Source organism: Helianthus annuus, chromosome 6 (genome assembly GCF_002127325.2).
Source record: "Helianthus annuus cultivar XRQ/B chromosome 6, HanXRQr2.0-SUNRISE, whole genome shotgun sequence".
NCBI lineage: Eukaryota > Viridiplantae > Streptophyta > Magnoliopsida > Asterales > Asteraceae > Helianthus > Helianthus annuus.
Genome location: NC_035438.2, coordinates 129,451,452 through 129,473,844, shown reverse-complemented (window position 1 = coordinate 129,473,844; position 22,393 = coordinate 129,451,452).

Below are 22,393 nucleotides of genomic sequence, written 5' to 3'. Positions count from 1 at the left end.
ACCGTACACTGCGATCTAAAGAGAAAAACAAATTATTTTTATAAGTACCTTTGTTGCCAAAGATAATTACATATTATCTCAGTAGTAATCTCTCTGTTCAATATAATGATAATCCATTAAGAAGTAAAACGGTCAAATTGATAAACTGAGATGATCCTTATAGGGAACAATAGAAGTTTCACATGTTAACGCAAAATATGTACCTATGTTCTAATAAGGTCACTGAACTGATTCAGCGGCAAGGGCTTCAAAGATGCAGGCATCCGCTTTGGAATTTTATTGAAACCATAAGCAATCGCCACATCTTTTGGAATTTGTTACAATAAAACAAATTTTACGTCAGTTATATTAAAAAAGAGGCATTGTTATTGGTGGATGAATATCATACAAAGATTTAAACAACACGACAACGTTATTAGTAATAATAAATGTACTTCCATTCGAGACCTCGGCTACATCACATGCATGAAAGTGGTTCCAAACCATCATCTACAAAATTTATTCATCTTACATAGATGCAGTAATTGAGAAAACGAAAAAAGAGAGATGAGATCCTACCTCCTTGAATAAATTACTTCTTTTATTGTTGCATAAAAGGTGGGTCAGCAAGGATAATCTGCTTGTAACTTTGCTAACGCCTGTAAATAGCATTATACCACTGAACCAAAGATCCGTACCAAAGGTTGTTCTCCAATTCCCCAGCTACCCTTCACCTTATTTCCACATTTTGATCCGAACTTGCAATACCTGTCAAAGGTTTAAGCTTTCAAAGGAGAAAGCTTAAACCTAAAAATCGGAAAACTGAGTTTGGTCATTACGTATGGTTCTCATTTTAGGGTTGCTGTGAGAAGGGGAAAGATGAGATAACCCCAAACGCATGAATTTCATGTTATGATAACCAGAATAACTATTAACAACCATATAAATAAAGAAAAAGCTTATGTTCCTGATATTAACCAAAAAATACCTTGGCATTAACACCTTCTGAAACGATGCGGTTTTCAGATTTCCATTGGATATAGTCGGTACGGCTAAACTTGGTGAATCCCCTGAAATACCCACAGGAAAATTAAATTCAACTTCGGCAAAAAACAATATGTGTAACGCCTTATTATAAAAAAAACAAAAGGGTAAGAAAAAACTATACCACTCCTAGACACGATAATCTTTTGACGCCCAGGGAACTTGAACTTAGCACAACGCAAGGCCTCTTGAGCATGTGGGCTGTTGGTATCCTTGCAACGAATCGAAAGAAGAACCTGACCAATGCTTACACGAGCATAGACACCTTGTGGTTTTCCAAACTACATGATTCTTAGGTACATGATTCCATTGCTTTTATTTGTCTTTGATGACACATTACCGAATTGGGTACAAATTATGCCATATAATCATTCGACAAAAGCAATAACAAATCGAGTATAAATTAATAGTAGCGAAATTAACACAATTGCAGGTTTCACTTACCTTCAAAATAGCAGTAGCGAAATAATCTCAAACGAATTTGAAGATGATTAGTTGGTCTCGGGTGAAACATCGAACCCGAATGGTGACCCAAGCACATGCCACATGCCTCTCCAATATCATCCCCAAAATAAAATCCACAAAAATTAAACACAAAAAAAAACATAAAAAATTTAAAAAATATCCGACCGCCTGCAAACCAGAAATATTAAAATTTCAAATTTGGTTGGTGGGGAAAAATAGAGAAAACGTATGGAGGTTGTAACAGCCCCACACACGCATGATGTTTCCAGATCACAAATTTCTCCACACAGATTAGTAGTGTAGGATCGAATCGTGACCCAAACGAGTCAATCGCAAGAGCTCTTATCCGTTTCAGAGGCGGAAACTAAGAAACGGACTTGAAAAACAGCTTGTTTCACTTAAATTTGCCTTGTATATTGATTTCACAATGATTACAGTCAGACGGCACTTCGGCAGCACTTCGGTACCGGAAGAATTCCAAATGATCTCGCTTGAAAGCTATATATAGAGGTTGAGATTCCGCTTGAAAGTGATGTGTGATCATTTCAAGCGAAATCACTAATGTTGTGATTTCGCTTGAAAGTGCACAAATCTCTTTCAAGCGGAATCACCCATTCAAGCGAAATCAGAACAATTAAACCCTAAAACCTCCTATTTTCTCGTACAACGCACCCTGATCTAACAATTCTAATACTAGACTCGATACAAGACGAAGTCGACAGACGTATGCACCAACAGACTCCCCCTCGGATGTTGACGAGTCTTAAGTGTCGAGTCTTCAACGTCTTCAGTCTTTATCAGTCTTTGGGCTTCCAGAAACTCTATCTGGCTCTTATCACACTCTAATTCTCTTGATCAGATCTCTTGATTCCTTAAATTCATCAGCATCAGCAATCTTAGGATCAGAATCTGGCGCTTTGACATTCCGACTCCCCCTCAACTTGTGCTGAGATCGTAGTCTAGCTATTTTCAGGTTCAAGCATCGCAACCAGACTCTCCTGCAAATCCTCTACCCAAAACATAAGTTTCATAAATTTTCATTTCAAAAGCATCTTCAAGCAAACTTTCCAAACCTGTCCGTCATGTTTAGCACTCGAGATTTTGAAAATCAGCTCTTCAACATCAGTTGTCAAAAATCTTTTTGGATTTTTCAAAATTTATGCTAAAACACACCGAAAATCTTTTTGGATTTTTATATAACAGAAATGAAATGCAGCAATAAAATATTTACAGACACTATTTTTGTCAGTTTGTGTAAGAGGATCATATCAGTTTATGAGACAAATCACCAACACCGTTAAGCTTTAAACATTATAAGTTCTAAACGATTCACCTAGATTGTCAGTATACTGATCCACTTAAATTTTCACACAAAGTTCAACTGTTTCGAGATACGAGATTAATGTTTTAGAGACTTAAACTTATTCGCGTGTCCCACCTCAGAATATACTCTCGTATCCAGATCCCAATATTCAGTCTTACAGGTGAGTATACCTAGATGATACCTGTAAGGGGTTAGATGCGAGACCGTGAGAGCTCAGGTCAGAACTTCCGTTCAGCAGAGAGATGACGGTTCGACTTTTGGTGTGTCCCCTTTAGAGGATCTTTTATACAATAGCACATGATTAACATTTTTCAGTGTTTCATCATTTTTTGTACTGAGGGCTGTGCTATATTTCAAGCATTTGTAGAAAGTATTATACGAGGACTAGGTCAGAATTTCCATTCAGCAGAAGTCCCGGGATAATACCCCAGATATCACTAAGCATAAAGACCTAGTATCTCAGAAAGAGGGGTCCTTCAAACAAGATTTCGGGGATTACCCATATATCCTAGAAACGTTACCCACGAATTAAGCAAGTTTGAATTTAGGTTTATATCTCGTCACAATCTACTAAATGTGCAAAAACCTACTGGCACATCATCAGTGGGACCGTTTATTACATTAAACATTTCATATCTTTAGCGTGTTGTGATAGTCCACTGATGTACTATCATTTCCTCTTTTATACAACAAAACTCATTTTGAATTTTACCATGTTTTTGTTTTTTTTTTCAAATTTTCTAATGTTTTTGGATTTTCTGAAATTTTTTACTCCCCCTAAAATGCAAATACATTTAAAGAAAATTGAAAACAAACTGTACAAAAAATTCGACAACTGATATCAAATCACTTCAGATCGCCATCCTCTTGGCATAAACAATCAGAACTCCCCCTCACAACAAATTATTTTCCCATTGTGATTTCAAAACACTTAAGTTTGTTTTAATCAAATGGTTTTTCCAGAAAATAGGTTTTGTTGATTTTATCACATGTAGGATCGGGGTCATCACATCACTTTGTTTTTAATCACTTGAATGAGGATTATATGAAGTTTAAATTAATGACCTTAATTAATCACTTTGACAGAATAAACCTCTGTACCACTTGTAAGATTACCAACCAAACATATACAAAGAATGATGCCGATTCATGCTCCACGATTACCCACTTGGGAGCTCCGCAAGTCAGGTGTTTAATCAAACATTATGTCCACCCAAGCCTGACCAGCCTTGGGTGATTTTGGTACACATCTATCCCACCAACATTTTGATTTGTAAAACTCTTTTGCACCTTTTACCTTTCTGTCAACCATCTTACCAAAAATATGCTTGACTTTTCCATTGAAAGCCTTCTCAACATCAAATTCTCCTTTACCAGTGAAGAATTGATTTGAGATCTCAACCTTTCCAACTTTCGACTTTAAATTTTCCTTTGACAATGGAGGAAAATTCTCATCGTTCACTTCTGGAATGGAATCCACAATCTTTTTCTCAACCGAAGACTCCTCTGATTTTATGGAATCAGATTCATTGTCAGAATTTCTTTCAGATTTAACCACCCATTTTTGCTTATTCAAATCACCTTTTCTTTTGTAAAACCGTTTTGAACATTCACCCTTTTCAGAACTAGAATTATCAAACATTTTATCAATTTTTAAGGATAGTTCTGTCTTATCAACAAATTTTCTTCTCGAATCAAAGTTAGAAGAAACTCCCTGTTCTTTGTAGTTGGACTTGGGGAAATTCCAAGCTATGTGTCCAACTTCTTGGCATTTGAAGCAGGTTCTTCTATCAATTCTTTTAGCAAACATTCTCACATTCTTCTTCACTTCAGCAAGAAACTCCTGGTTTGACTGTTTCCAGAAATGTTTCTTCTGTTCATCCTCTGAACTTCCACCTGCAACAAATTTTGTATTTGGTTTATAAGTTTTCTGATTTTTATAATTTTTTGGTGAAATGAAACCAAGACCTTTCTTTTTGAAATTACCATTATGGTTTGGTTTCTTTTGAAAACCATAACCACAACCGTAACCCATTTTCCTGTTAACTCTTTGTTGAGTTCTTGAAGAAGTGTATTTGTTAGATTTTCCCTCAAGATTTAAATCTTTTATTTCAGAAATGTTAATTTCTTTTAGTTTGAAAACCTGTTTGATCATTTCAGTTTTTACACTTCTTATTTCATTATCAAAATATAATTTGTCTGAATCATTCAAAGTATAAGCTACTTTGACTGAACCATCACTCAAGTTAGATTTTGATAACAAGAATTCCTTACTGTAAACCCTCATGACCGGCGAACTCGGACTCTTCTCAGATGAACTCGAACTATCTGACTTAGACTCCGACTTTGACCCTTCATCCATATCCAACACCTGATCGACAACTTTCTTTACTAACTCAGACTCATGATCAGTGTCAGACGCTGTGAATGTGACATCAATATTGTCTGGTAATTCATCAATGATTTCAGACTTTAACTTGATGTTGAGAGCCTTATTAACACGTTCCTCATTTGGATTTCTGGGAGAATAACTCTCAAAGATCGGGGGCGGACATCTATTATACTTGACACTTGGTTTCTTACCAGTATCAGTATCTTGAGTCTTTTCCTTCTTGAAAGCCTCAAGACCTGCAACAGTAGGATAAACACGATCAATCAAATAATCACAAGTAGTATAACTCAACAGTAATCGTTTAATCCTTTCACTCTCAATCTTCTCAAGTTCCAACTCCTGCTTCAGCTTAGCACAATCTTCAATATACTCATTGATAACGCTCTGCTTTGTCATTAATGTTGCGCTCATTTTTTCCATTGCTTTTTCAATTTCTGAATTAGTCTTTTTCAGACTATCAACTGTCCTGTTCAGCACATCGTACGACTCCTTCACATACTTCACATCAGACAGTAAATCTTCTTTAATCTTCTCTAATTCAGCAATCTTCTTGTCTTTCTCCTTACAAGCTTTGCAAGATTCTGAACATTTCAAACATGGTTTTTCAACTTCAACCACTTTTTCAACTATCTTCTCAACTTCGACAGTCTTTTCAACTTCAACAAGTTTCTAGACTACTTTCTCCACTTCAACAATTTTTCCTATTGCATTCTCAGTCACTTCTTCAAATTTTGTTTCTCCAGCTTCTGTCTTTGCCTTTTCATCAGCGAGTAACTTTGCTGCTTCCAGCTCTCTCTTCAATCTGTCAATCTTCTTTTGATTCAGCATCTCAACTTTATCTGCATAGAAAAAATTAAAGCTGTCAGGATCAATGCTTTTTCTACATTTGTTAAGATATTCTTCCTCATCATCAGTATCAACATCACTTCCTAGATCTGGAAAAATTTGGATTCTTTTCTGATTAGTCTTTTCTTCACCCAGAATTTTAGGAACCAGAGCTGTTCCAGGTATGTATTTGTCCCCACTAAAACCCTCGGCAACTTTTTCATCATCATGATGAATAATCAAAGCTTTCTTCTTTCCATCGTCAATGGAACGAGATGATGATTGTTGTTGCTCAATATGATGAAAAATTGATTTCTGATAATAATTGTTCTTATCTTGACCATTGGTTGCTTCTTGGTTTTTACACTCTCGTTTAAAGTGTCCTTTTCCTTTGCAATGGAAACAGGTAACTTTAGACTTGTCAAAACCTAACGGAGAAGTGGCCAATCCCCGAAACTCATCTCTGCCAGTGATTTGCTTGAATGTTTCAGCTCTTCTAACAGCACTGGCCATGCACCATTTTACATCCATCAACTCAAGTTCTTCTGCATCAATCTGGTCATAATCTTCTTTCGTAAGCATCGGATTACCAATTCTTCATGCGACTAGGCTTTCATACGACTCTAACATGGCGATAAGAGATGCCATGTGTTGCTTAGCCATTTCAGGAGACAGATTTTGACCATTCTGAATATTCAAAGTCACATTGCATTGCATTGAAGATTTGTAGGATTCTGCTGGTGAGGACTTGATGTTGTGCTATTTGGATCAAAACTTGAAAATGATGAAGAATATCCACCACTATTAGTTGTAGTGCTAACATTCGGACTAGACGAACCATCAGCACTAAAAGCAGTACTAGTCTTTGGACTTTGGCTGGGAGTAGCCTCAAACTTGTTCCCTCGGTAATATAAACTGACATCCTGTTTAGCATTTGGATTTGTCATGATAGCAATTTTCTGAATATCCAATTCCTGCTCTTCAATTTTCTGAATGAATTGTGTCAAATTCATACTCTTGGACATCCTCATGAGTTTCACAATCATCAAATAAGTTCCCCACTTATGCTGTGGTAAGGCCTCAGCTAGTTTATCGACCCACTCATCATCCTCTTTCTTAATGTCCAATCTTCCCATTTCCAATACCAGATGACAATATCTATCAATGGTCTGCTTTGTTGTTTCATGATTAAAAGCTGAAAACATATCAAACGATTTCTTCAATAATGCCTTTTTGTTTTTGATCATATCTGCACTTCCTCTAAATTTCTGAATTAGTGCCTCCCAAATTGATCTAGCTGTACCATTATGTTGAAGCAAAACAAAGATATCTTCTTTTATCGCTTGTTGAAGAATACTGATCATCATTTTCTCACTTGTAAATTTTAACTTGTCACTCTCTGAATAGTTAACAATAGCTTTTTCAATCCCACGTTCATTCTTTGGTCTCTCGTAATCTTTCAAAAATGAACACCATGCATCAAATTTGTAAGCTTGCACCCAGTTCTCAAATCGATTTTTCCAACCTTGAAAATCTTCATTATACATGAGTTTTGGCGGTTTCTGATAAGTTCCTGTCTCATTCTCATTGTATACAGTTTCAGCAGCAGGAACTGGAGCAACCGGTGTCGCGAATGCATTGTAAAACTCTTCAGCCATGTTTTGAATTTTTTTTACAAAAATATCAAGTTTTCAAACGGAATATGGTTTCAAGCGAAATAACTGACTTAAGCGGAATCACCCTGAATTTTAAAACACTAATTTCGCTTGAAGCAGCACACTCTCAAGCGGAATCACAAGTTGAAGCAGAATCAAGTATGTTATTCAAGCGGAATAACCCTTTCAAGCGGAACCAGGAAAATTCGAGCGAAATCAGATCAAACTTTCAAGCGAAATAACCCCTTGAAGCGAAATAAGATGAATTTTCAAGCGAAATCAAGATTTCAAGCGGAATCAACCTACTGATTTCGCTTGAAATGCTGCTGACGTCATTTTTTCGATTGTATTTTCAAGCGGAATTACGAATTTTAATACTTTTTAGATCGATTTTAGGTCCAATTCTTTCCAGGATTAGTTAAAACACAATTTTGCTTATAATATGTGAAAATCAGACCATTTTGACTGTAAAATTTTGTGAATTTTGTAAAAGAAGGTGTAGAAGTCAGAAAAATGGCTGTTTTTAGCAAGAACTCTTCTTCCTGAGCTCTGATACCACTTGTAGGATCGAATCGTGACCCAAACGAGTCAATCGGAAGAGCTCTTATTTGTTTCAGAGGCGGAAACTAAGAAACGGACTTGAAAAACAGCTTGTTTCACTTAAATTTGCCTTGTATATTGATTTCACAATGATTACAGTCAGACAGCACTTCGACAGCACTTCGGTACCGGAAGAATGAACTATTCCAAATGATCTCGCTTGAAAGCTATATATAGAGGCTGAGATTCTGCTTGAAAGTGATGTGTGAGCATTTCAAGCGAAATCACTAATGTTGTGATTTCGCTTGAAAGTGCACAAATCTCTTTCAAGCGGAATCACCCATTCAAGCGAAATCAGAACAATTAAACCCTAAAACCTTCTATTTTCTCGTACAACGCGCCCTGGTCTAACAATTCTAATACTAGACTCGATACAAGACGAAGTCGACAAACGTATGCACCAACAAATAGCTCTTATCCACTTGTAACCTACGCTTTACCACTTGTACGATTCTTGGTACTTAGTTGATCCAGATCTAGAAGAATTTATGTCTTTTGATTTTTTTTTAAACTTTTATAACCTTTTTTCCAGAGCGGATATTACTATAACCAGAAACATATCGTATCACAACCTTTACTTTCTGGATAAAAAGTTGTAACATGTGTGTAAGTTAAGTATTTCTTGTCTGCTTATTGTATATGTATCTATGCATATACATGTAAGTTCAATAATACATTATTACAAATTCTTGAATTGCTCAAGTGAACATAGTACAAATAATCTAAGAACTACATGTAAAAATAATCAGAATTTCCAATCTAATCATGTTAAAGTTAGACAGATATAGAAATGCATTAATGAAAAAGATCATTTTGCAATATATATCAAGAAATTCCAACTGATCGAACCATATTTCCGAACTCATTGTACATTCAAACAACAACAAAAAAGTAACTTGAATACCAGATTTACCTTTTTAACAACATAAGAAGCCGTATCACCCCATATCTTATTCCCCCACGAACACAAAACAGATCCTTGAGCAGAAACCGATGGATTAACATCATCATCATTATCATCATCCACAGAAGGTCTATCATTCAACAAAAAGCTCGACCCTTGACCATACGGTGAATCATCATCAACAACCCGATCCATATTACCATTCTCCTGTATACTAACCGAAACCAAACTGTTCGCAGAGTTCTCACCTGACGAACCCATAAACCTATAATCCACAGGCAATGGCTTGATTGACTTAAACCTAGCAGCCGCTGCATCAGTCGCCGTCGCCATTATTTCACAAACCAGATCCTTCACTTTACCTCAACAAAAAACAGAAGTATATCTGTATATCCAACCAGCTAAGATCACAAAAATGTGATAGCTCATCTGCCCCAAAAAGCAACAATCATTAACCTACAAAGGTCCTACTAAACTTACTTATTAATGGAGGGGACCCTAACTTAACAATCTCACAACAGTGCACTCCTTCATTCCTTACAGATCAATCGCCCGACAATTTCAGCATCAAATCCATATCAACACCAAAAAGTTCCACAAATGATACTCCACTTCACACCAAAAACATCACAGATCTGCCAAACCTCTTCCACTTTATCATCTAACTAACCTAACAAGCTAAATTACATCAAATTCACACTAAGTTAACCACAAATTCACCTTCAAACACGAAGTTAAACACAAATTATCGATTCAACAACTACTGAAACTGAATGCAACCCTAGAAATCATCAAAATTACCTCGTTTCAACAAATCTGTGGTCTGAATTCAACACAAACAGTTAACGAATAGAGAATTGAACTTCCGAAACAATAAATTAGCAGATTTGTGAACATAAACCCTAGTATATGAATAAAACAATGCTTCAAGCACAAAAAAACACTCGATTAACACTCAGAATAGATGTAACAGAACGAATCATGGATGAATGATAGAAGAATCATAAAAAATTGAACGAAATCATGGATGAAAGATACAAGAAATCATAGGAAAATAAGAATAGATTCATTGACTTACCAGATGCTAATGAAATCGAAAGAGATGGTGGTAGATTTGCTTGTTGGCGATGAACAAAATTAGGGTTTAGTAAGCTTGAGAGATTTAGGCTAATTAGACAGTTTTTATACCTGGGGTCCAAAAAACGGGTATGGATATATCACACGCGGACCCCGTGTAAAAATAACATATTTCCCACTTTTTCCCGCTAAAAATCACAATTGGTTGCACCAGAAAATGCCATGTGTCCCAAACTTTATTCATATATATATATATATATATATATATATATATATATATATATATATATATATATATATATATATATATATATATATATATATATATATATACTAGTTGTAACACCCATGTGAACACACGGGTGTGTTTTATAACAATCGAAAACAAATGTTAAGACAGTATGTGTTAGGACATAAAAATTTCATTACTATGTTACAAAAAAATTAGAGAAAAACGCAATTTGCGTCTCTGTGGTATGTGTGAAACATCAACCTGTTTGACTGTTTGACAACTGTGAAATGTCCTTTATACCCTCAACTCTTAATGATAAACATATATGTATGATTAGAACGATCACACTTCTCAATAAAATCATCTTCATCTTCTCTCAAGTCCTAAAACACAGATCTTCATCTTCATCTTCATCTTCAATCATCTTCATCTTCATCGGAATCATCTTCATCTTCATCGGAATCATCTTCATCTTCATCGGAATCATCTTCCTCTTTTGTAATCTCCACCGATCATCATCTTCATCTTCATCATCTTCATCTTCTATAACAATCCAAGGTAAAATCACATACCTAAAACATGATCGACACTATGTTTTTGATATGCTAGAATGTAACAGGTTTTGTGTGAAAATATTGTTTGATTCTTGTGGGTTTTTGTCTCGGGTATCAAAACAGAGGTTTGGGTTTTGGTTATTATGAAGGTTTGTTTCAGGTTTTGTGTGAAAATATTGTTTGATTCTTGTGGGTTTTTGTCTCGGGTATCAAAACAGAGGTTTTGTTTGATTCTTGTGGGTTTTTGTCTCGGGTATCAAAACAGAGGTTTTGAATGTGTTTTCGGTTCCTCATATGAGATCAACTGTGTTTTGGTTTTGATTCTTGTGGGTTTTTGTCTCGGGTATCAACTGAGTATATTGTTCAAAATGTATCATTGATTTCTATAGTTTCAGATCTCATGTGATCATTTGGCTGATTCTTGTGGGTTTTTCTCTAAAAACAATTAGAGTACAGATCTAGGTTGTTTATTGAAACTATGATACTTGTGTGTTTTAATTTCTGAATCAAATGCGAAGAAACAAATGATGGAAATTGATAAAGCGCATTAGTGTGTAGTTATTTGAACACATCAATATTGATACTTAAAATGTGAAAATTGATTTTTGGTTGTTTAAGAACTGTTTAAAAAGATGAACTAAATCAGAATTAAATTTTATACAAATGAACTGATCGGATCAGTTTCGGATTGATGTGTTCCTCATATTGATTTTTAGTTTGATTCGATGATTTGGGTTCCTCATATTGGTCATTTGAATGTGTTTATATTGGTCATTTGAATGTGTTTTATTGTACAGAATGGCTGCGGATGTAAAGATACGCAAAACACCAGCTACGAAGGAGAGAACACTTGACAACCTCCTGGAAGATGGTGCAGTGCACATAAGGAAGTAATTGATCAAAACGATCAATTGTATACGAATGAATATAACCCCAGTGGCAGATATGTAATTAACGAGCTCCAGTGGCAGATATGTAATTAGCGAGCTCTGGAATTTCAAGGAAAATCGAAGAGCTACACTGGGGTTATATTCATTCATATCAATGAATATAACCCCAGTGGCAGATATGTAATTAGCTACACTGGGGTTATATTCATTCATATCTGCTACATTCCGAAGTGCACCCGTCAGTAAAGATCCACAATTGCTTGTGGTGGTATGACGTTTTGTCTCTGTATTGTATGTTACGGTCTTTTGTTATCGAGTCTGTAAGTCCTGTCAAGTCTACGAAGTTGGTATGACGTTTTGTCTCTGTATTGTATGTATTAAAAGTTTACATTTAATATACAATTTAGGCTTTAATAATTTGTTATATATAGTATACATATAATTATTAGATTGCATTAATTTAAAAAGAGTTAATTATTAGATTGCATTTATTTAAAAAGAGTTAATTTGAATTATTAAATCAATGATTTCTTAACAAAAAAGCAAGAAAAGAATTTAGGGGCTTAGGTTGATTTTTCACTCATACCATAGGGACGCTAAGTGTTATTAAAATATGCCAAAAGACGGTCTTACCCCTGGCTCAAACAGTCAAACAGGCGGAACACTAACGGAGGGACTCAAAGTGTTATGAGATTAGGGGCTCAGGTTGATGTTTCACACAAACCACAGGGACGCAAATTGCATTTTTCTCAAAAAATTATTAGTTCAGGTTTGATATAGAAATAAGCTAAGTAATTGATAATATGTTGTCTACAAATCAGATTAGTAATCATTTCTAAATGTTTTCTAACCATTTGTATCTAAAAATCAGATTATTAATCATTTCTTCATGTTTTCTAACCATTTGTGTCTAAATAACCCGAACAACATGCCATATACTTGTATATAGACACGTATGCAAAGGCAATGTCATTTTATTGCCCACTGTGCCGTCGATCGCCTATAACCACTTGGAATGCCCTGCCAAAGTATAGATACCATGATTGCATATCGAGCAACAAAGGCAAAAGAAGTCGAACACATACAAAAGAGAAATATTGATCATGGTGTTTTCACTTCCATGTTTATAAACTTGGGTATTTTTTCTATTACATATCAAATTAGCCCCTGAATAAAACATGGAATAGAACTAACCTTTAACATACCCTAAAAATATCTTACGAACTCACAATTTGTAAACTATGATTCAACCCCGAAACCGACCCTGAATCATTTAAGCATGGCGTCCTATTTCTGAACTGTTTTGGCAGCCGCAACCATCGCTTATAATGGTTGTTTAGACACCATTAGCAGCCCCAAAACTACACCTAATTGCATATTGTTGCTATTCCTTTTCTTGTTTTGTTATGTTATGGTACTCGTTACCCCTACTATCCAATGTTATTTGACCACTGTTTGCAGCATTGAGGCACCACCCACGCAGCCACAAACAACCTAAATCGCTGCTGCCCCAACACAAGGATTTGCTCCAAAAACCCTAGGACACATGACAATGTGGTCTGGTTCGCTGCACTTTTATAACAAAGTCCTTATGTTAGTTTTTCAATTATAATTAAATCTCCTTTTACTACACCATTACCTATAGAGTAAACTCAATAGAAAGTATCTAATCGCAAATACGAACTCAAGTTACCAGAGACTATCATAAATAAGCGGTTGTAAATTTACCTGTTTAAAAACGTTGATTTTTTTTTGTCCAAATAAGCACCAAGCAATATCAAATCCATTCCACCATGACCATTTTTATGCACTTGATTTTTAAGTCTAGTTGAATGTAAAAACATCTCTGCATCAACATCAACATCATCAAATAAAGTCTAAGTTTTTAGCACATGAAAGAATAAAATGTCGTTTTGCCATTAATATTGACCTGAAGAACGAAACTCACAGGTGTGTTTGAAACAGCAAAACCTTGTATCGACATCAACATTGTTATAGCCCACAACCATGTTGCTGAAAGCCTTCCCTGCTGCTTTGCTCAATGCCTAAAACAACGGTATCTCCCCATTCTTCTGTTAACTACAATACACACACCGAATAAAACCAACATTCTTTGTTACAATAACGATTATGTTTAAAGTTATCAACCTTTTTACTCCTTTGTAGTTAAAACTTGTTCAAAAAGTTTAAAATATACACTTAACACTCCAATCAATTCTTAATGTTAAACTATGTTTATAATAATAATCAACTATGTTAAAGCTATATATGGGGTATGTCACTCAAAATTCAATAATCTCAGCATGTACCCTATGATAGAGATGCATTATCTCCATAACTTATCAGTTTATATTCTACAAACTCTTAGCGACCAATTGGGATGAATTTCATTTTAGAATGAACATAACTAAAAGGTTTAACTTTAGAACAATTATAATTAGCTCATGATTAATAACAGTTTTAAAATCTAACCATTACCTTGAACCTAATGACTTTCCAGCCAAGATCCAGGGATGTTTGGGATACTTAGCATCAACCTTTCGTACAATATCGTAGGAAAACCCAACCAGTGTTTCTGGCTTTGGTGCAGCCTTTGTTGCATTGTCAATGTCTGCAAAAAAACCTAAATCAGAAAGGTTGGAAATAAAATTTGAAATCGGTAAATATAATAAACCTGCCACTTACGTAGATTCAAGCCATCCTCAATCATAATGCTTTTTCCTAATGTTTTCGTTGATTTTTAGGGGGAAGATGGGTGCTTCTCTCCATAGGGCATACAAAGCACAAATTATTGGCGGAATGTGACACCTGTGTCACCACGAACACCAAACAAATGCCAAACCAATGAAATATTGTGTTTCATATTTGGGATTTGTATAAATATGTGTATCTTTTGCACATATCAATTCTTGTTCAATTCCGAGCTTTAAATCGCTTTCTTGAAAGTTATACGCGCACTGGTGCATAAACGTAATCAGTTTAACGCGACAAACACTCCGGAATAGTGAAATAGGCTTAACATACCTTAAATGACCTTTACATAACTTAGAAATAAGTTTTGGAAGGTTTAGTATGGCAAAAACAAGTTTATTCGATCGCAGGGACTATTTGCGTCAAACTGCGAAACTTTACCGATTCGTAAGGCAACGTACGGTCCGGAACTTGATCATAAGCTAAACATACCCCATATAACCTAAACATAGCTTAGAAATAAGCTTTGAGTGGTTCGGTGTGCGAAAATATGCTTATATGATCTTACAGGGACTAAAAGTGTCAAAAACGGCGTAAGTTTGCATTTTCGCGCATATCTTACGTTCTGACCACATCTGGACATCCAAGATTTTTGTACACACTAAAATATTTTTATTTTAGTGATCGGCAAGCAAAAATTCCTTTCGTCGCTTAATTTGGTTCGTTTTCACGTCCGTTTGAGTTTCGTCGTAATTTAACGAACAACGCGACCGAACGAGCCGGCATCCGAGAGTGTTCCAAGCATATTTTGAGTCCTCTAAACTTTATTGACCTTGTGGAGCCTTGAAAATGGCTTAACGGGTGTCAAAAGTGCCAAAAAATGCACTCGAATGCATGCAGGGACCAAAACTGTAATTTATCAAACTTGTGCTGAACTGGGGAGCCCAGGCGGGGCGCGTAAGCCCACCCTACATGCTTACGCGGGCCATGCGAACATGCCCAGTGACAGAAACTCAGTTTTAGCGATCTGTTGCAAATTCAGGGGCTGTTCATGCATTTTTTGGTGTGTTGAGCAAGTTTAAGTGATCACCAAGGCTTTGTACATGCATCAAACAAGTGTAGGGCCTTGATTTCATGCTTGGTGGCCAAACAAACACATGGAGTGATCTTGTAACTTCACTACAAGTATAAATAGCCCACTCCTTTCACTCATTCTTTGCTCATTCCTCATTCTTCTCCTCTCACATCTGCTTTGGAGCTTTCTCAAGTGGTTTGGGACTTATCTTCTTTGTAGAAAAGATAGCAAGGACTTGGGTGAGCACTCTTTCATTCTTTTATTTGCTTTCCTAGTTTAAAAAGTCAAACAAGTGTTTGACTTTCAGTTTGACCAGTCTTTGGTCAACGCAAAGTTCGGTTGAACTTTGCAACATGATTGTAATCACGTTGGTTATAATCCTTAGTGATTATACCCGCTGATTACCACGTTAACTAGGTGTAGTGTCGAGTCAAAGTTTCGGCCAAAATGCGTTTTAGCACGCATTTTGCAACGGAACTACTTTAGGGTATCAAAACACTTTGTTTTGATACCAAATCAGTAGGTTAAACATGTTTTGACATGTTTAACTCGACACTATTAGTTTAGTGCTTGTTTAGGGTCGCAAGGTAAGCGGTCTAAACAACCGCTTAGCCTTTCGAACCCGACCCGTTTGGTCGATCTTTAGGATCCGACCAAGCTTAGTTAGTGATCATAGTTACATAGGGAATAACCACTGAGGTTATACCTTATGATCACATAGGATTGGTTAGTCGTATGCTAGTTAGCTTGTATGCCCATAGGAAATGACCAAAATGCCCTTTTGAAGCTAAAATCCGTATTTTGACTATGTGAACATATTTTTGACATATAATCTGATTTAGTAACATGTTTAGGGATAATTGGGCATGTAAGACTTGACATAGCACATAGTTAACCATCCGAACATAGTTTTACGCAAACGACACATTATAGTGGCTTATACTACCATAATGGGTCGAAACGGGTCAAAAGCACTTAGGTAGACTTCCAAATCAGAATGTTAGGTCTATTAAATCATGTCATATGAGTTGCAATACTCATTTGATTTATAGAACTTCATTCTATCCTATCTCCCGATTTAGGATCCGATTGTTTAACATAGTGATCCATACTAGGTGCCACTTGATTCCTTGATTTCCCGAGCTTTGTTAGGACACTTAATCAAGGATACTTGCAATCTCAAGTGAGTACATAGTCCCCTCTTTTACTGTTTTCAATTGTTTTGGGGTGAAACATATATGCCTATCTGTTATTTTCCTGATTTTAAACTATATGATTACACTTGCTTAGTACATATACTTTTGATAAATTAAACGATTACCTATGGTTTAAACACTGATTTTCCAAAACCTATAAAACAAATTGTTGGATTGTACCTATTTTTATACAGTCACCCAGCCGATTGGTAGTATGATATAGCGCTATAGGACTAGACACCCCATTCCTGTTGTATGGAATGTCAGAAACCAAATTTTAACCAAATAGAAATTGCCTTCGTGGTATTTCTATAGTCTCCAAAGTGTAGTTTGATACACTAAGGCTTGATTGAATACCAAATCACACTTTCTTTGTATATGTTGATATACTACAAAAGTACAGTTTGATGTGCTCTCAAATGTGATCTACCAAAGTATATTTTGATATACTAAGTACAAAATCCAACATGTGTTTTAACATACTACTTTGTTATTTACCAAAGCATAGTTTGATATGCTACTGTTTACCAAAGTATAGTTTGATATACTACCAACTTCGTTATTTTAAACTAAAGTATATTTTGATATACTATCCAAAGCATAGTTTGATATGCTACTGTTTACCAAAGTATAGTTTGATATACTACCTACTTTATTATTTCATAAACTAAAGTATAATTTGATATACTACCAAAGGCATAGTTGATATGCTATTTTTAAACCAAAGCATAGTTGATATGCTATTTTCAAACCAAAGTATAATTTGATATACTACCAATACTTTTATTCTTAAACCAAAGTATATTTAAGATATACTACCAAAACTATTATTTTAATTACTAAAGTATATTTTGATATACTATTCATTTAACTATTTCAAAACTAAAGTATACTTTGTTATACTATTTATACAAACTTTTCAAAACCAAAGTATATTTTTGTCTATACTATAAGCCCTTTTCCAAAACGATATGTTTTCAGAAACAAAACTTTTACATTGAATTCATGGCTATTTTGGAAAACATAAAACCTTTTCCTCCATTATCCAAAGCCATGAATCTGATATATAAAATCCTATGTTACTCACAGGCATTTTTATGCTGACGTACCTATTTTCATATATGTTTCAGGTACTGCTATGTGATGATTATTGATGCATGCTACACATAGGATGGACTTGTGCCTTATCGACTTTAAAACTGAGAAACAATTAATTGTATTTATCCGAGTTGTACTAAAACAATGAGTTTAATAATTCAATAAAACAAAACTATTTGATCCATGGTTGTGAAACAATGATTCTGTTACAACACTCCCCGACGTTTCCACCACGATTTGTTGTTTTACGTGGTCGGGGTGTGACACGGAAGCCCGCCACATTTAACATATAAAGTTTTTTTATATGTTAAATATGGCGGGCTGCCGCCAATAACCTGTGTTTTGTATGCCCTAGGAGAGAAGCACCTATGTTCCCCCTAAAAAGCAAAGAAAACATTTCATGTCTGATTTGATGTTTTTCGTTGCTGAAAGGTCATCAGTCATGACCGTGTGATCATGCTTTACCTGAGAACAAATGCACCAAGTTAAGCTCAAGGTTTTTCAACTTGATCAAATGTCACTTATACCCTTTAATAAAGACCCTGTTCGTTTTTTGCACGCCCTGTTTATTTGTTTTTAATGTTGAAACAACGTTAAAACCTAAAACCCTATGCTGAAGCGTCGTTTTTTGCACCTGATCGGGCCGAGGCGTCGCCTCAAAACGCTTCACGTGTTTTGATGCTTCAGACCAAATAAAGCGTTTTGCCAAACGGTTAACGCTTTAAGCGAGCTTAAAGCGCGGTTTTTTAAACTAAGTTTCCAACACAAGAAAACTACACAGTTGTTTTATATTATTTTTTACTATTTTCTTCTTTAGCACATTAAATGTAATATTTGAATGTGATAGCAAAAGCAGTGTGACTTACAGGAAGTGTCTCCCATATGGCTTCATCAGTCAAATGTTCTTCATTTACTGGCAGTAACGCCTTGCACATTCTGTACACATTACAAATCTTGTTTTCAGATTATAGGGTTACTTATTTCAATATTCATTTACAAAATCACCCACAAATAAAACTAAAGCGATCTAATAATCTAAAAGAAAAGTTAACATCACCGCTTATATAACTGTTATGGTTCAGGTAAAAGAAAAGTTAACATCACCGCTCTATCCCAAGAGTGTTAGAATCTTAAATTACCATCTTTTGGTATGAATCCACTGGACAATAAAAAGGATCCACAACCCAAAAATTCCACCCATCATTGTCATTTAACTAACCACATTGGTTATATTTGAAAATATAGAGGTGGCAAATTCACATTATTTCTTCGCTAGTAAACTTCTTCCTCCATAACCTAATGTTTTTGAAAAATATACACAAATAAAATACATGTAAAATATAGATAGCAGGGTGCACGAATACCACAATGCAAAGTGTCGTTACTCGTTCCCACTGCATCAATGAACTCGTTTTCATCAATTAAACTAAAATAAATAAAATACAAATTAATTAACTACCTTTTTAAATTTTCCTTTGCAAGCCGTTTCAAGATCCTTCTGGTGTCCAGCTTTTTAAAACCAAAGGACTACTATACAAAGTCAATTGAAAAAAAAAAGGCTCACCTCAGTGGCTCTTCCATCAACATCCTGCACACATGTACAATATTTCTTCATCTAAATATCTCACAAGATATATACAAAATATACAGAATAAAGAAGAAAAGCAACCTGTTGAAAAAAATATATTATCTGTTGAACGAAAAAAGGCGGTAAAAAGGAAAAACATACGCAACAATGGAGAAAAAAAGATGGGTAAAACACCTTATGCTTCGTTGGTGTTTTGTGTGTCGTTTCAGTCACATCGACTATAGAACAAGTTAAGTTAATCTAACAATAAACCTAAACATCTCATGCACATTTAATCAAACACCTTCCGTGCGAATCACATGTCAGTTTCAACTTTCAAGAATCAATCCAAACAATCACTTCATAAAATTAATAACCAATTGTTATATTTTCACTTGGATCCACCAAAAACATACCCAAACTTCAAACACGCATTTCAACAAACACCTTCCGTGCACAAATTACCAACATCACATATCAGTTCAAAAATCAATCCAAACTATCATAAGATAACAAATCGGACCTCAATCTTATGTAACAACAAAAAGATATAAACAAAACCTGAAGATTGATCGGCAGTAAGCATGGAAGAAGACAAAGGATTAGCGATTCAGAGGTCATCGCACTGAGATAAAATGTCGTCGTTGGCGTTGGCAGCATCTGATCTTTTCACTTGAAGATCTTTGCAGGTGCTATCTTCGAACGGAGCGGCCTGGATACTGGTGTGGTAATTATTGTTATACGAAAACTCCACTAACGGGAGGTGTTTTCCCAACCATTACCAAAGTCGATTACACATGCCCTAAGCATGTCTTCAAGGGTTTGGATGGTGCATTCAGATTGCCCATCCGTCTGTGGATGATATGCCGTGCTCATGTCTAACCGAGAGCCAAAGGACTTGTGCATAGCTTGCCACAATTCAGATGTAAAACGTGAGTCACGATCAGAAATGATGGAGGTTGGCACTCCATGCCTTGATACTACTTCCTTTAGGTAGACGTCTGCTAGAGTAGAAAACTTATCCGTTTCCTTGATAGCCAGAAAATGTGCAGACTTGGTCAGTCGATCCACGATCACCCAAACGGTATCATTTCCGCATTGAGATCTAGGTAGGCCAGTAACGAAATCCGTGGAAATTTGTTCCCATTTCCATTTAGGTATCTCTGGTTGTTGAAGTAGGCCTGATGGTTTCTGGTATTCGACCTTGACCCTAGCACAAGTTAAGCATTTACTGACGTAGGTTGCTATGTTGGCTTTCATACTAGGCCACCAATATGTAGTCTTGAGATCGCGGTACATCTTATCCGAACCAGGATGTACCGAATAACGAGACTTGTGTGCCTCATCCATCACAAGCTCATGTAGATTACCATAGAGTGGAACCCAAATACGCCCTGTTACGTAATAAGCACCGTCTTCCTTTTGTTCTAACTGTTTCCTTGACCCTCGCAAGGACTCAGCTCTGATGTTTTCTACTTTCCATGCTTCAACCTGAGCATCTCGTATTTGGGTAGGAAGACTAGATTGGATGGTAAGTTGTAACGCTCGCACACGTTTAGGTATAGTATCCTTTCGACTGAGGGCGTCGGCCTGCCCGGATGGTACTTGATCGCACATTCGTAATCATTCAAGAGCTCGACCCATCGACGTTGTCGCATGTTCAACTCCTTTTGCTTGAAAATATGCTCGAGACTCTTGTGATCGGTGTAAATGGTGCACTTGGTACCGTACAGGTAATGTCTCCATATCTTAAGTGAGAAAACAACTGCCCCCAATTCCAAGTCGTGCGTAGTGTAGTTCCTTTCGTGAACTTTAAGTTGGCGCGATGCGTAGGTAATGACTTTGTCACGTTGCATCAACACGCAACCAAGCCCTTGGATGGAAGCGTCGCAATAAACCACAAAATCATCTGTTCCTTCAGGCAATGAGAGGATAGGCGCGCTACAAAGTCTATCTTTTAAGTGCTGAAATGCGGACTCCTGTACATCACCCCAACGATAGGTGACACCCTTCTGAGTCAGTGAAGTGAGAGGTTGCGTAATCTTTGAGAAATCCTTGATAAACCTTCTGTAATATCCTGACAAACCCAAGAATTGGCGGATTTCTGTTGGTGTACGGGGTGCAGGCCAGTTCTTGATCGAGTCAACCTTGGATGGATCCACATGAATCCCATCCTTGTTTACCACGTGGCCTAGAAAGTGGACTTCGCGAAGCCAGAAGTCACATTTCGAAATTTGGCATACAACTGCTATGTTCGAAGAAGTTCCAAAATAAGCCTCAGGTGTTGCTCGTGTTCTTCCTTACTCTTCGAATAGATCAGGATATCATCGATGAAAACTATCACAAACTTATCCAGGTAAGGTTTGCACACTCGGTTCATGAGATCCATGAAGACCGCATGTGCATTCGTCAATCCGAAAGGCATAACTAGAAACTCGTAATGCCTATAACGAGTCCTGAATGCTGTTTTAGAGATATCCTCGTCTTGGACCCCCAGTTGATGGTAACCTGACCTCAGGTCAATCTTAGAGTAGAAGCTCGACCCTCGCAACTGGTTGAATAAGTCATCAATGCGTGGAAGAGGATAACGATTCTTCACGGTCACCTTGTTGAGTTCGCGGTAGTCAATACACATTCTGAAGGTACCGTCTTTCTTCTTCACAAATAACACTAGAGCTCCCCAAGATGAAGAGCTAGGGCGAATAAAACCCTTATCCAAGAGCTCTTGTAGTTGCGAGGACAGTTCTTCAAGTTCTGATGGATCTAGACGATAAAGTGCATGAGCTATTGGTACTGCTCCAGGAGCTAGCTCGATTTGAAACTCG